The sequence below is a fragment of the Gastrolobium bilobum genome, unplaced genomic scaffold, assembly GCF_033153095.1.
Source record: "Gastrolobium bilobum isolate Gb01-03AN ecotype WA unplaced genomic scaffold, APGP_CSIRO_Gbil_v1 utg11727, whole genome shotgun sequence".
NCBI classification, from domain to species: Eukaryota; Viridiplantae; Streptophyta; class Magnoliopsida; order Fabales; family Fabaceae; genus Gastrolobium; species Gastrolobium bilobum.
The window spans coordinates 3,703-20,825 of record NW_026898251.1 but is presented as its reverse complement, the minus strand read 5'-3'; the positions used below and the strand labels follow the sequence as shown (position 1 = coordinate 20,825).

General features: G+C 35.9%; 1 non-coding gene across 1 annotated transcript; it reads left to right on the top strand.

Moving 5' to 3' along the window:
- LOC133314227 (small nucleolar RNA R71) lies at positions 1–107 on the top strand. Its single transcript, XR_009751920.1, has one exon. It is a non-coding gene; the product is annotated as a small nucleolar RNA R71 (small nucleolar RNA).
- The last annotated feature ends 17,016 nt before the right edge of the window (positions 108–17,123 follow it).

Sequence of the window (17,123 nt, the reverse complement as noted above, 5' to 3'; positions counted from 1 at the left end):
ACCCCATGGTTTGGACATATTTTGATGATGTCCTTGTATCTCTCCCAAGCTTCATACTAATTTTCTCCATAAAACATTCTAAAGTTAGAGAGTTCTACTCTAACATCAGCTTGACGAGATATAGGGAGAAACCTTTCTATGAACTTGTTAGAAAGTTCCTCCCAAGAGTGTATGGATCCAGGGGTGAGAGTTTTCATCCATGTTTTTGCTTTTGAGCATAGGGAATGAGGGAACAACCTCATTCTCATACTTTCCTCTGTCACATTCACAGCTTTGAAGTTATCACAGATGTCTTGAAAGTTTGTGAGGTGTGTGTAAGGATCTTCTGCAGGGAGTCCATGAAAGACTCCAGCTTCCCTTATCATGTGGAACATGATGGGTTTTAATTCAAAATTGGGAGCTACAGGAGGGAGGATTACTCCCCTTTCTGGTCTGTTCCTGAAAGGAGCAGCCAAAGCTCTAAATTTTTGTTCAGGAGGGATTCATTCATTGTTATTGTTATGATCAGCCATGTAACTATTTTCCCTGAGATTTCTTCTTCTATGTAAAGTGCGTTATGGCTCAGGATCAAAGAAGAACTCAGGTATTCCAGTGGAGTGGTGAGAATCTGTTTCAGACTCTTCACTTATAAACCATAAAACAGATAGTATGTATCAGCAGAATATGTGACAAAAAGAATAAAATCAAATATACAGAGTATTTATGTACTTAAAACAGTAATAAGGACAAAATTTAGTGTATCTATCCCCGACAACGGCGCCAAAAACTTGCTGGGTCAAAAGCTATTGGGTGAAAAATATATATGCTGTAGAACGTTCCTCAATTTATTAAGAGAAAACACATTTGCTCTCTTAATTTCAACCCAAGTGCGTAAGTGCATACATCAAGTAATAAATGGGAGTACTAATGCCTAGATTATCGTTCCCACGAGGATGAAACTCTAATTAATGCCTTATACTATTTTACAAAGAATGAAAATGAAAAGAAAAGTTAGTAATTGACCTGTCTGGTCAAACGTTCCCTACTATCTTGACAACGTTTGATGTGCCTTTGGCATATAGATAATTCAGAATAAAAAGAATAAGGATTTGACAGTAATCCAGTGATAAATAGCATGATTTTAGTGAATTATTGACAATTTATTTTCAGGCACACTTCCACTCTGGTTTTATGTTTTTATAGGAGGAAAGCATGGAAAAATGACTGTTACAAACAATAGTCCACGCGACCTTTCACGGCGTGAATTTGACGCCAACAATGTGAGAACTCAGGAAGAAAAACTACTTCACGTTATTAGCGTGGATTTCATGCAAATAGCGTGAAAATGAAGAACCAAAGAAATATCCACTGTACTCCCACGCTAGTCGCGCCAAGTTGACGCCATTAGCCATGTTCATGCTAATGACGCCAACTTTATGTTAATGGCCAAGAATCTCACGCAGGTCGCGCCAGGTGAAGAAGGATTCATTGTTTGGTCACGTGAATCGCGGGGAATTAGCGCGGATGGCGTCGGTTTTTCGTAACTTCAATTCTGTGATTGCAAATTTGGATAGAAACGGAAAGAAAAATCAAATCTCTGTGAAGATTATGACCTGATTGAATTGCTGGTTATAAAAAGGAGTCAGAAATTCTAAAGAGGGATAACTTTTGCGCGGAGAGAAATTGACGAAGGCAGAGAACGCAGAGCAAGCTTCTTCTCCAAATTTTCTGGTTATTATTTATTTTATGAATTCTTTTTCATACATTAAATTGTCAGACATGAACATGTCTGGCTAGTCTTTTATTATTGTGGTAAGGGTCACAACCCTTAATGTGAACCCCTTGTAGTTGGTTAATTTTTATATTTATTTATTCCAATTGTATTTATTTTATATTGTTCTTCATGTTAAGATTCTTTTAGAACCGATCACTCTATTAGGATTGCGAGGGTTAGGGTTTTCAATAGGAATATTGAGATTCTAGTTTCTGACAAAGGGTAAAATAACAACTCATGTATGCACTAGGGATAGGCTACATGAATAGCAAATGTGAAAAATTCACTGGTTTAAAAGGATTAACTTGAAAAGGAATTTCTAAGGGATTAGGATTCTAATAGGGTTAATAAAGTTAAGATCACTAAGGAATTAGGGATTAACTAATCAATTAATAGATGGTGAATTGTTTGATCAATGGTTAAATTAAATGTAAACATTAATTAATATTGCAAGGTAGGGATCATAAAGGTGTTGGCGTCTTTTACCGCAATATTCTTTTAAATATTTTCTCAATCTTAATCTGTTATTCTCAAGTTTTCAAAAGCATCTTTGAATTATTCACTAGTCTTGAATTATTCTCAATTTTTACAATCACAATTATTCTCCAACCAATTTTATTCATCCAACAATAAAGGAATAGTTAAAATAATTTTGGTATCTCAATTCTCGTGGAGACGATACTCTACTTACCCTTTTATTACTTGGTACGACCGGTACACTTGCCGATTTTCGCAATAACGTTCCTCAAGGATAGTAGGTTCAATCTGATAGCAAACAGTTCATCGCTTCTTTATGTATGATACCCTTCTTGTTGAGAGAAGGAAAAGCAATATTCATGGAAGATTTATAGATACAAGTTTGAATAAATAACAAAAAAAATAACAATAGTAATAACAGTAATTAAGAGACAACAGTATGGATGGTGTAAAATAGTTTTAACAGAAGGAACAGATCTGCTGTTCCATTCTTAAATAATTATTCTCTCTTCTCAAGACTTAACACTTTTGTCTTTGTTCCAGTCTCTTTACTGCCAACGTCTGATTCCTCAGCTTATGGACTGGATGACTCACAAGTTTCCATATTCCTATAGCTCCCTTAACTCCAACAGGTACTGGGTTGAGGACCTTCAAGTGAACGAGGTGGTCCCTTATTCCTAAGGCAATCAGCAGCGTTGTTTCCACATCTCTACCTTCCCCCTCTGGTTAAGCTGTCTGAAATCCCTTCCTTATGGAAGTTCTTTTCTCAGTATGTGTTCAATTTCCATTGATACACAATGAATATAGCTTACTTAACCAGAGAAATACAAAAGCTTAAATACAAAAGTTTTAAAAATAAGTCTTTAAGAACTTTGCGATTTTCCGTTCCACAGATAGTTTAGCCCATGGCTACTAGTTTAAACATAATTATTTCAAACTGAAGTCCCATAAACCCGAGATTCAGTTCAGAGATAACGAAAGGAAAGGAGAGAAATAACACTTGTATTTAAATGGAAATAACTTGATTACAACAAATTGAAAAGTGGAGAATATGGTTGCTGCTCGTGAGGAGTCTCAAGTGGGTGATACAGAATGAAGAAAAAGTGTTGTCACTTAACTAAAGCTAAAACTATACAAATACAAAGAAAACTATAAAATAAACTAAATGATATCTTCTTAAGGAATTCGATGTGTTTCTTCATGCTGGAACGTCTTATTTATAGGCAGAAGAGTGAAGGGCAAAGTGGGTAATTCTCTTGGAGTTGTTTTCTTGACTGCATGGAAGAGGCGGTGTGAACAGTGCTTTGAGGGGCGCAAGTGGCTGGATGGGACAATTATTGTTGAGATTTGTCTTTCTTTCTGATCATCCTTATGCCTTGCTTTCCTCTTTAGCCAATAGGAACCGTTTATTCCCTGCTGCGCACTATGGAACCAATGCACTCTACGTAAACAATATAAAGGTTCAACGATTTTGATGATAACAAACAAGCATGGAAAGAAAGCTTCAAGGTGAAACCATAAAAAAAAAGTCTAAACAAGATCAAGACTCAAGCTTCAAGAGAAGTCTCTAAGTCCAAGCAATCTCTAAGTAATATAGTATTGGACTTAGGATCATTCGAAAAGGTAATTGATTCCATACGTGAACGAAGCTCAAAGTATTTTTCAAATACATGCATTAAATCATCGTTTGACATTCAAATATATTCCTAGCATAAAAATATAGTTTTCAATGTTCATAAAATGTTTAAACAATATTTGAAACTGATGTGAATCAAGAGAAAACTATTTTAGGGTGAAATCCCACCTTTCTACAGGTTGGTAATCGATTACCCTTCATGGTAATCGATTACCCACACAATGGTAATTGATTACCTACTGTGCAGAAAACAAAATAACGGTTATAAAATGGCTAGTTTGCGAAAATGAGTGTGAAAAAGGCCTTGGGGCCCTCTATAAATAGAGACTATTATTCCCATTGATGGGACACACTTCTTGATCATTATTACTCATTAATTCTCATCCTATTTGCATTATTCTTGTCTTCTTGATCATAAATTCTCTTTGAGCTTTATTCTTGTGAAAGTGTCAACAACCATTGTTCTTCAACTTGTGTTATTTGTACTTCGAGAGTACTTAGCCATTTTTAAACACCTTCCTTTGATTTCTTGAGTAGTTAGGGGAGTGAACCCTATACACTTGAAAGTCACCAAATTTCTAAGAAAATTTGGAGTGAAAAATTGTAAGGCATCAAGAGCCCGAAGTCTTGAAAGGTTGTAGTGATTCGTCAAGCACCCTCAAGCTTGATAGTTAGTGAAAAGAATTGATCAAGCGGCTTCAGTCTGGACGTAGGTCACGGTGGTGGTGACCGAACCAGGATACATCTAGTTTGCAATTTCTCTAACCTTAATCTCTTTATTTAAGTATTAAATTTGCATTTTAGATTGTCTTTATATATTCGCTTGCTTACTTTGTTGATCACTATAATTGCTCTTACACGTAGATTTTTTCTTCTTAAATCACTTTATTGAAGAAATAGTCTTTAAAATATCTAAGGAGGTACTTTGCAAAAAGATTTTGTAAAACTCAATTCACCCCCCCCCCCCCCTCTTGAGTATTGAAGCCACTTGTCCAACAAGTGGTATCATAGCTTGAACTCTTGTATAAAGAGCTTAACCGCTTCAAGGGAAGGGATGACTTCTTTGAACCATGATATGCCCCTTGAGGAATCTTCTAGTACTAGACCTCCATTTTTCAATGGCGTCGATTATTCTTATTGAAAGAGTCAGATGAAAATATTTCTTCAATCTAATGATTTAAGAGTATGGAATGTGGTTGAAAAAGGGTACACACCACCTACTATAAAAAATTCGAAAGATGAAGATGTTCCTAAAGATATAGATAATTACACCGAAGATGAAATTAAGAAAGGAAATTGGAATGCTAGAGCTCAAAACTTGATCATAAATGCCTTAGGTCAGGATGAATACTTTTGTGTTTCAAATTGTAAGAATGCTAAGGAAATGTGGGATATTCTTCAAATAACCCATGAAGAAACTAGTGATGTTAAATTTACAAAATTAAATGCACTCACTAGAGAATTTGAAATGTTTGAGATTCATGAAAATGAAAGTATTCAAAGTATGCAAAAAAGATTCACACACCTTGTCACTCATCTAAATGCTTTACATAAATCTTTTACTAACCTTGAGTTAATTGCTAAGGTGATGAGAAGTGTGCCCAATAGGGATGGCAACCCAAGTTGACGGCTATAACGGAATCAAAAGATTTGAAGACCATGGATCTTGCAACCTTGTTTGGCAAACTCCAAGAGTATGAAATGAAGTTAAGTAGAATAACCTTGAAGGAACAATCCATCAAGAAAAGTAAGGGAATTGCCTTGAAAATCTCAACACCAAGCAAAGAGAAGGATGAGGAAAAAGAAGATGGAGATTCCAAAAATGATCTTGATGAAGATGAGATGAGTCTCTTCGTGAAAAAGTATGGAAAATTCTTTAAGAATAATTTCTCAAAAAGACCCGCATTTCCTCCTAGAAGAAGATCTAAAGATGAAGGATCCTCACAACTCACCATCACTTGCTATGAATGTTGAAAGACCGGTCACTACAAATCAGATTGTCCAAATATTCAAAAGAAAGAAAAATATGAAAAGAAACAAGGCAAAGATAGAAAGAACTTCAAGAAGGCTTATCTTGCTTTGGATGATGAATCTAGTTCTTTCGATGATGGTTCCAAGGAAGAAGCAAACATATGCTTCATGCAAGATGGGAGACCACCGGAGAAATCAAGCAAAGGAACTCAACATATATGTCTAATGGCAAATGAGGACAAAAATGAATCCGAAACCGAGGTAAACTCATCTTGCTCCACTATTTCCCCTTCATATGATGAGTTGTCTAACATGTTTGAAGAAATGCATAATGAAACACTAGAACATGTTAAAACTCTTAGAGCATCAAGAAAAACTATTAGTTCTTTGGAAAAACAAATTGCATCTTTAGAAAAGAAAGTGAAAGATTTGAAAGATGAAAATGAAACTCTCAAATTACTTGATGCTAGCACTAGTTGTATCAAATGCCTATCTTCAAATGATTATGCATCTTCATCATCATGTACATCATGTAAAGATCTAAACAATGAAATTGATGATTTAAATGAAATTCTAAGCAAATTCACATGTGGAAGAGTTAACTTAAATGTGTTGCTTGGTAAACAAAGATGCATGTTTAACAAATCTGACTTAGGTTTTGACACAATCACACAAGAAAAATCATATAAATTTTTTTATCTCTCCATCCTACATGACAAGTAGCCCATTCATTAAATGTTTTTATTATGGTGGAAAGGGTCATAGTGCTTCCACATGTAAAGTTAGAAAGAATTGTATTATTGGGCAAAAGAAAGTGTAAGTTCCTAAGGGAACTAAGCCCAAGACTAACACACAAGGACCCAACAAGGTGTGGGTACAAAAAATTAAATCTTGACTTTGTGATGTAGGTTTGTTTAAAGGCTAAAAGCTCCAAGTGGTACTTGGATAGTGGTTGCTCAACTCACATGACGGGAGATGTAACTAAATTCCAATCACTCACAAAGAAAGAGCATGGACATGTTTCCTATGGAGACAACAACAAAGGAAAGATACTCGGCATTGGAAAAGTTGGTAATTCCTCCTTCGTCTCTATAGAAAATGTTTTACTTGTTGAGGGCCTTAGACATAACTTGCTTAGCATTAGCCAATTATGTGATAAAAATTATAGAGTTATTTTTGACTAAACCTCCTGTAAAATCGAAAGTCTAATTGATGGGCAAGTTAAGTTTCTTGTTCATAGAGTGGATAACATTTATATGATAGACTTAGATGGTATGCCTTCAAATGACGATAAATGTTTGATTAGTAAAGAAGATGACTCTTGGTTATGGCATTGACATGGGTCAATTAAGCAAATCGATTTCCTTAGACCTAGTGATTGGGTTACCAAAGCTCAAATTTGAACAAAGATAAAGTTTGTGATGCTTGTCAAATGGAAAAACAAATAAAGACTTCTTTTAAATCAAAAAATATTGTTTCTACCACAAAGCATTTACAACTTTTGCATATAGATCTTTTTGGACCAACTAGAACCATGAGCTTTGGTGGCAATTACTATGCATTGGTCATTGTGGATGATTATTCTCGCTATACTTGGACTTTATTTCTTACATATAAAAGCGATGCTTTTAAATCATTCAAGAGACTAGCCAAGTTTATTCAAAATGAACAATCTTCAAATATTATTTCAATTAGAACTGATCATGGTGGAGAATTTGAAAATCAAGATTTTGAAACCTTTTGTGAAAAAAATGGCATTGAACATAATTTTTCCGCTCCTAGGACTCCACAACAAAATGGAGTTGTAGAAAGGAAAAATCGTGTATTAGAAGAACTTGCTAGAACCGTGTTAAATGAAAATGATCTTCCAAAATATTTTTGGGCGGAAGCCGTTGGCACCGCGTATTATGTTATGAACCGTGCTTTAATTAGACCTATTTTGAAGAAAACTCCCTATGAACTTTACAAAGGAAGAAAACCCAATATTTCATATTTTCATGTCTTTGGTTGCAAATGTTTTGTTTTAAATAATGGAAAAGAAAACCTTGGCAAATTTGACTCTAAAGCTGATGAAGGCATATTTCTAGGCTATTCACTCACAAGTAGAGCTTATACAGTCTATAATAAAATAACAATGGTCATTAAAGAGTCTATTCATGTTGTATTTAATGAAACTAACAATGTCTTGCCTAGAAAGGAACCTTGTGATGATGATCTTATAGAAAACATGGAAAACATAAACTTGGATGGCAAAGAGAACAATGAAAGACAAAAAGAAGATGAAGCAAACAATGAAGAAACACCAAGTCAACAAATTAATGACGAGAACAATCTACCACAAGATTGGAGAGTAGCTAGAGGACACCCCATTGATGTGGTAATTGGTGATATATCCAAAGGGGTAACTACTAGAAACTTAATTAGAAATATTTGTAATCATTTAGCATTTGTTTCTCAAATTGAGCCTAAGATCATAAATGAAGCAATTATTGATGAACATTGGTTATTGGCAATGCAAGAAGAACTAAATCAATTTGAAAGAAATCAAGTTTGGGAACTTATGCCAAAACTAAATGATTATCCAATAATTGGAACCAAATGGTTCTTTAGGAATAAACTTGATGAAAATGGCATAATTACTAGAAATAAAGCTAGACTTGTTGCTAAAGGTTATAATCAAGAGGAAGGTATTGATTATGATGAAACTTATGCTCCCGTTGCTAGATTAGAAGCTATTAGATTATTACTTGCATTTGCATGTGTAATGGATTTTAAACTCTTTCAAATGGATGTTAAAAGTGCATTTTAAATGGATATATTCAAGAAGAAGTATATGTTGATCAACCTTCCGGTTTTGAAGATCATGATTTCTCTAACCATGTTTTTAAACTCAAAAAGCCTTTATATGGTTTGAAACAAGCTCCAAGAACTTGGTATGAAAGATTAAGCAAATATCTTTTAGAAAAAAGATTTTCAAGAGGAAAAGTGGACACAACTCTCTATATAAAGATGAAAAATGATCATCTATTATTTGCACAAATCTATGTTGATGATATTATCTTTGGTGCCACTAACGTTCATCTTTGTGAAGAGTTTGCTAATCTTATGCAAAACGAATTTGAGATGTCTATGATGGGAGAGCTAAATTTCTTCCTTGGTCTCCAAATAAAGCAACAAAAGGATAGGATATTCATCAATCAAGCTAAATATTGCAAGGAGTTACTCAAAAAATTTGGAATGGACAACTCCAAGGCTATTGATACTCCCATGGGTACATCTTGCTCTTTAGACAAGGATGAAGGAGGTAAATCCATAGAAATCACTAAATATCGAGGTATGATCGGCTCACTCCTTTACTTAACCGTAAGTAGGCCCGACATTATGTTTAGTGTGTGCATGTGTGCTAGATTTCAAGCTAATCCTAAGGAATCACACTTAAGTGCCGTAAAAAGAATTATGAGATATCTTGTAGGCACTTCACAAATGGGATTATGGTACCCTAAGGGTGCATTATGTGAGTTAATAGGCTATTCTGATTCAGATTTTGTAGGATGCAAATTGGATAGGAAGAGCACTAGTGGCACTTGCCACTTTCTTGGTTGCTCTTTAGTGTCTTGACATAGCAAGAAACAAAATAGTGTGGCTTTGTCCACGGCCGAAGCCGAATATGTGGCGGCCGGTTGTTGTTGTGCTCAAATCATTTGGATGAAACAACAACTAAAGGACTTTGGGTTGAACTTGATCACATCTCCATAAGGTGTGATAACACTAGTGCCATAAACCTCACAAAAAATCCCATAATGCACTCTAGAACTAAACATATTGATATTAGACATCATTTCATAAGAGATCATGTGCAAAGTGGAGATTGTATCTTGGAATTTGTGGAATCCTCAAAGCAATTGGCATACATCTTCACCAAACCACTACCAAAGGAAGTATTCTATAACTTAGAAGAGAAATTGGTCTCATTGATCCATCCTATATTTAATTGTATTATCACTTGCTAGGTGTTTTACTTGTTCATATTCTTGAATTCCTTTTTAAATTGCATCTTCAAAAAACAATGACTTTCTGGCAGCTTTCAAATTAATTCAATCCCATGTTCCATGATCCCACTCTTTTTCTCTCCAGCTCTGTGCTCTCTTTCTGTCTCAACAGCCCAAAAACTCTTTGGGTAATCGATTACCTTCACCATGGTAATCGATTACCAAGAAGGGTAATCGATTACCCATCCATTGGTAATCGATTACCACACGTGCACAGCAGTTTTTAAGTCACGAAAAGAGTCATTTATGTCTATTCTTCTCTTTGCTTTCAAAACGCAAACGGTCTCTTCTCTCTTTGGAACCTTGAACACTTTCAAATCCCCCTCACGATTGAGAACCGGTTCTACGCTTTTATCCCCTTCAATTTGGGAATTTCCATTTTTTTTTGCTTCTGATCATTAGAGAACCGTTCCCTCTCAACGCACAGGTTTGTCTCCCTCTTCTTAGCTTCTAATCATATGATTTAAACTCCATTTCTTTTCTGCTGGTTTGCTGAATCTGTTGAATGCATTTAATAAAAAAAAATCTTTCAAATCGTTGTACTGTTTAGGGTTTCTCACTCGGTCTCTTCCACTCATGGTTCCACCATCACAATCTTGTCAGAATGTCTCATGCATTTCATCACTGGTTTGAAAGTCTCCTTTGGCTGATTCATTGCCTTACAAAAATTTTCTGCACAATGGTTACTATTCAAAACCGATACTCTAATTTTTTTTGTTTCCCCTATCTTATATCTGTTCTGTAATTTTCTCTTTTTTTTTGACATTATGTTTCTTTCTTATGCACAGTGGGGTCCAATTATATAATATGATTTGTGGCTGTGCATTCTTGATTCTGTAATAATTTCAATCTGAGTTCACACTCTGAAATAGTTTCTCTATTCATTCGGTCAATTTTTTTTTGTTTTGTTTCATCTTATTGAGTGGAAGCAATTCCCATTATGTGGTTGAATCCCTACGAATTTTTTTTAACCTTGTATATTCATTCCCATCTACCAAATGCATATACATGAATTTAGTTTTTCTCTTTCTTCACCCATCATATCCATTTGCCTGATTGCTAAGAGAATCAAACTCCCATGCTTATATCTATGTTGTTAATGATGCATCATTTGTTTATGGGTCTTGCAACTGCCTTATGCCATCATGCCTTCCATTAGCTTTTTTTCATGAACGCTTTATATAATATATATATTCCTTGTAATTATCTTATTGTGACATATTTCTTTTGGGTGAATATTCTCAATTCTTGCTCATTCCTTATATACATGCTGATATCCTTCATTTGTATCCTTTTTGTTTGTGCATAACCTCTCTCTCTTTGGGAACCTCCATCATCTGCATCTCATCATAATACATATCTTCTCTTGTGATAAATTATTAGGTTGTTCTGAATTTGGTCCTCTTTGTATGTCACATGTGCAATATTTTTTTTTAAGCTTGTTTGCTTAACTGTCACGATAAGGGATCAGAAAAGTAGGAAATTCAACTGTGTATATTTTATTTTTGTGAAAAAAAAAGAAACACTCTAATTTCATTGGTCATTAATGCCTTTCCTCAACTGCAATTCCTATTATATAGCTGTCATGATTGATGAATGTATACCTACAAATTGACATGTCTTTGAAATCTAACTTCGTGAAATTCTATTTTGTAGGATTTCCATTTGCCGTTGCACTATCATTTGATTCCATGGCTTCATCACCTGCTCCTATTCGCAAGAGGCCCCGAGGTTCTTGTCTTCATGGAAAGTACTTCTCTATAGCTGCTCAGTATGCCACATTCAAGGAAAATTATGCCTCCCGCCAAATCATTGATCCAAAATACTTGGATATACAATTCCTGAGTGACGAGGGCTTTGAAATTTGCGATCTACTGGCTCGCGCTCGGGTCCTACAATTAGTCCTCCTGAGTCAAAAATATTCAGAAAATATGGTTAGGACCTTCTATTGCACTGTCAGCTTTGCAAATGACATCCTGAAGGCCGACATTAGGGGGAAGTTCATTTCTGTGCCACCTAGTGAATTGCCTTGTATGTTTAGTCACGCCTATACCGGACACAAGTATGGTGAGTATGACTTTCCTGAATATAACAAATACACCTTTGTGCAGTCCATTGTGGAATCAGGACTCATAGTCACTCAATCCAAGTTTAGCATCTCTTCATTGACTATGAACAACAGGATCCTGCATTATGTGGTTACTCACATGCTCTCACCACGGGCATCTAATTATTCTTGCATGCTTGATTTTGATTTCTTTCTTATGTGGGTTACACGCCATGACATTAGCTTCAATTGGCCTTACTACATCTGCTCTCAGATAATCAAGGCTAAAAATTCTTCTAGTGCACTTCCCTATGCCACTGCGATTATTGAGATTCTGCGTCATCAGCAAATTTTTTATGATGGTGAGGTCTTATCAGATAACTTGCACAGCTTTGGATTACATTTGCTGGCCCAGATGCAAATTAAAAAAATTAATGGTATATGGTGTAAAGCGACTGCTACTCCTGGAGTCGGAGCAACCCCTGCTGATATTGCTGAGGACCATCCTGCACATGATCCTCCGGCTGTTGATCCCCATGCCAACTCTTCTTCCTCAGCAGATCATACTTTGGCTTCCATTCTCACTACTCTTAATCGATTAAACACTAATATGGAATCGGGCTTTGCTTCTGTAAACTCCAGGCATGCTAATATGGAGTTACGTCTGAAGCGCGTTGAGGATTATCTTCACATTCCTCCTCTTCCATCTTTACCACCACCGCCTCCACCTGACTCTGATGATTTTTAGTCCCTGATCTTTATTGTTTTATGCTTTTGGACTTATATCATGCTTATATTTTGCTATGCTACTTTGGATATTTTGCATCTCTAGGACTCTAGCTTTATGGACTATGGTTGATTAGATTATGGACTATTATGAACTCTTATGGATTATTATGCTTTCCTTCTTGTTTCTTGCATGGATTTTTTTAAGGTTTCTATTTATACACTCATGCTTTTTGATGTTGCCAAAAGGGGAGTAAGATACGTAAATTGAGAAAATCATAGGCATATATTAAGGTAAAGAGGGGGAGAATGAAATTTAAATATAAAAGGGAGATTACATGACACCTAGATTTTCACTTTGTTTATCAATCATATATTAAGGGGGAGTTTCAATACTATATTTGTCTAAATACATGCTATACTAATCATTTTCTCAATTTGAGTTTGTCATCATCAAAAAGGGGGAGATACTGGAACCAATGCAGTCTACGTAAAAAATATAAAGGTTCAACGATTTTGATAATAACAAACAAGCATGGAAAGAAAGCTTCAAGGTGCAACCATAAAAAAGAAGTCCAAACAAGATCAAGACTCAAGTTTCAAGAGAAGTCTCTAAGTCCGAGAAATCTCCAAGTAATATATAGTATAAGACTTATGATCATTCGAAAAGGTAATTGATTCCTTACGTGAACGAAGCTCAAAGTATTTTTCAAATACATGCATTAAATCATCGTTTGACATTCAAATACATTCCTAGCATAAAAATATAGTTTTCAATGTTCATAAAATGTTTAAACAATATGGGAAACTGATGTGAATCAAGAGAAAACCATTTTAGGGTGAAATCCAACCTTTCAACAGTTTGGTAATCGATTACCCAACAATGGTAATCGATTACCCTTCATGGTAATCGATTACCCACACAATGGTAATCGATTACTTACTGTGCAGAAGACAAAATAACGGCTATAAAATGGTTAGTTTGCGAAAATGAGTGTGAAAAAGGCCTTGGGGGACTTCTATAAATAGAGACTACTGTTCCTATTGATGGGACACGCTTCTTGATCATTATTACTCATTAATTCTCATCCTATTTGCATTATTCATGTCTTCTTGAACATAAATTCTCTTTGAGCTTTATTCTTGTGAAAGTGTCAACAACCATTGTTCTTTAACTTGTGTTATTTGTACTTTGAGAGTACTTAGCCATTGTTAAATACCTTCCTTTGATTTCTTGAGTAGTTAGGGGAGTGAACCCTATACACTTGAAAGGTCACCAAATTCCTAAGAAATTTTGGAGTGAAAAATTGTAAGGCATCAAGAGCCCAAAGTCTTGAAAGGTTGCAGTGGTTTGTCAAGCACCCTCAAGCTTGATAGTTAGTGAAAAAAATTGATCGAGCGGCTTCAGTCTGGACGTAGGTCACGGTGGTGGTGACCGAACCAGGATACATCTAGTTTGCAATTTCTCTAACCTTAATCTCTCTACTTAAGTATTAAAATTGCATTTTAGATTGTCTTTATATATTCACTTGCTTACTTTGTTGATCACTACAATTGTTCTTACACTTTGATTTTTCCTTATTAAATCACTTTATTGAAGAAATAGTCTTTAAAATATCTAAGGAGGTACTTTGCGTAAAGATTTTGTAAAACTCAATTCACCCCCCTCTTGAGTATTGAAGCCACTTGTCCAACACGCACGTTTCCTCTTGCTTGATTGTTGCACCGCTTATGCTTTATGGAAACTTCTTTCCAACGTTTCCTGCAAAGTGGTCAGAAATATTAAATGAGTGGAGCAGGTGTATTTAATGTTCCAAATCTGTTCCCTTTTTTCGTATATTTTCACAATACTTACGTCACCATTCGTTCCCCACTGTGTTTTTGTCAAAAAGATATTAAACATGTGCTTTTAGTGCTAAAGTTGCTCATCAGGTGAGGAAACGGATGGTATTTTGCCATCAAAATAGGCTTAGATGGGAATGAATTTTTGTCCCATCAGGCATCCTGTGATTGTGAGAACAAACCAACGAATAAGGAAAATGTTGCACAAGCCCGATGATGGGACGTAAATTCGTTCCCATCTAAGCCCATTTTGATGGCAAAATACCATACGTTCCCTCATCTGATGAGCAACTTCAGCATGAAAATCACTTGTTTTACACATTTGTGACAAAAACACAGTGGGGGAACGAATGGTAACGTATTCCTTTAAAATATACTAAAAGGGGAACGGACTAAGATGCATTTAATGCACCTGCTCCATTCATTTAATGCTTATGTACACTTTGCAGGTAACGTAGATTTGAAGACTTCTAAAAAGCAAGGCGGTGCACCAACTGAGCAGCTGGAAACGTGAAGAGCAGAGAATCAAGAGTTCTTATTGGCTGAAAACAGAAGCAAAACATGGAAAGGCCTACAAACAACGGCTAATCATCACCAAACCCTGTTCCATTCAGCAATTCACTGAAGCTTCACACTCTACTGCAACCGTCCCGTCCCCTCATTCAAGCAACTAGCTCCAAGGGAATTACAGCCTTGCCATTCCTCTTCCTGCTATAAATAGGACCTCCCTCACATTAAACATCATCGAATCCTGGAGGGTTTGCAGTCCGAAAAGAAGATATCACTTAGTAGTAGTTAGTAACTTAGTTTAATTTTTAGTTGTAATTATAGTTAAGCGACAACCCCTCTTCCCTTCTCTGTAAACAACCATCAAGACTCCTCACGAGCAATTACCCATCTTTCTCCATTTTCTATTTCTTTTTGTAAATTGTCTTTTAAATTAATATAAGTGTTTTTCTCTTCGTTCCAATCGTTATCTCTTGACTGAATCTCGGGTCTATGTGATCTCAGTTGAGAATAATTATGTTTAAACTATCAGCCATGAGCTGAACTATTTATGGAACGGGTAAACTGTGAAACTCTTAAAGAACTATTTTCAAAACTCTTGACCGAAGCTTTTTGTATTTCTTTGGCTGAGTAAGCTATATTCATTGTGTGCCAATGTAAATTAGGTACATACTGAGAAAGGAACTTCCATAAGGAAGGGATTTCAGACAGCTTAGCCATTGGAGGAAGGTAGATGTCATGGCAAAAACGCTACTGGTCACCTTAGGAATAAGGGGCCAACTCGTCCATTTTAAGGTTCTGAACTAAGTACCTGTTGGAGTCAAGGGAGCCATAGGAATATGGAAACTTGTGAGCCATCTAGACCATGAGCTGAGGAATCAGAGTTGGCAGGCAAAGAAACTGGGACAAAGCCAAAAGGTGCTAAGTCTTGAGCAGAGAAAACAGCCCCTTTAAGAGTGAAGCAGTGAATCTGTTCCTTCTGTTAAACTGTTTTAACCACCACCCTGTTGTCTCTTGATTATAGTTATTTTTGTTTTAGTAATTTTATTTTATTTTATTTAGTACTTATAAAAACTCCAATGATTGTTATCTCACCTTCTTCTAAACAGGAAGGATCACATACATAACGCAGCGAGCAACTGTTTGCCATCAGGTTGAACCTACTGTTCTTGAGGAACGTTGTCAAGACAGTAGGGAACGTTTGACCAGACAGTTCATTTACTAATTTCTCTTCTCATTCTCACTCTTTATAAACAGTGATAAAACAATAATTAGCACTTTATCCTCGTGGGAACGATAATTTGGGCATTAATACTCCATTTTATTACTTGATGCGTGCACTTGCGCACTTGGGTTGGAACTAAGGGACGAATCTGTGTTCTGCAAGAACAGAAGAACGTCCCCTATCAGAACTTATATTTTCCACCATCAGCAAACCACCCAACAAGTTTTTGGCGCCGTTGCCGGGGAATAGAAACACTAACTGTTGTTCTTATCATTATTTTCTAACACATATACTGTATATTTGACTTTACTTTTATATTTTTTTCTTTATCACTGAATCTGCTGTGCATATATATGCCATGTGCTATTGGTTTATGAGTGAAGAGTTTGAAACAAACTCTAACTACTCCATTGAAGTACCTGAGTTTCTCTTAGATTCTGAGCCAGAACGCACACTCCATAGGAGAAGAAGGAACCTCAGCGAAAGATTTCCTAAAAACATGGCTGATCACAATAATAACAATGAAGAGGTTCCCCCTGAACAGAACTTTGGCTGCTCCTTTCAGGAACAGACCAGTTAGGGGAGTAATCCTTCCCCCTGTAGCACCAAATTTTGAACTAAAACCTATCATGTTCCACATGAATAGGGAAGCAGGGGTCTTCAATGGACTCCCTGCAGAAGATCCTTACACACACCTCACAACATTCCAAGATATTAACTTTAAAGCCGAGGGTGTAACAGAGGAGAGCATAAGAATGAGGTTGTTCCCTCACTCCTTGGGTTTAAAAGCTAAAACATGGATGAAAACTCTCACCCCTGGATCAATCCACACATGGGAAGAACTCTCTAACAAGTTCATAGAGAGATTTCTCCTAATGTCTCGACAAGCT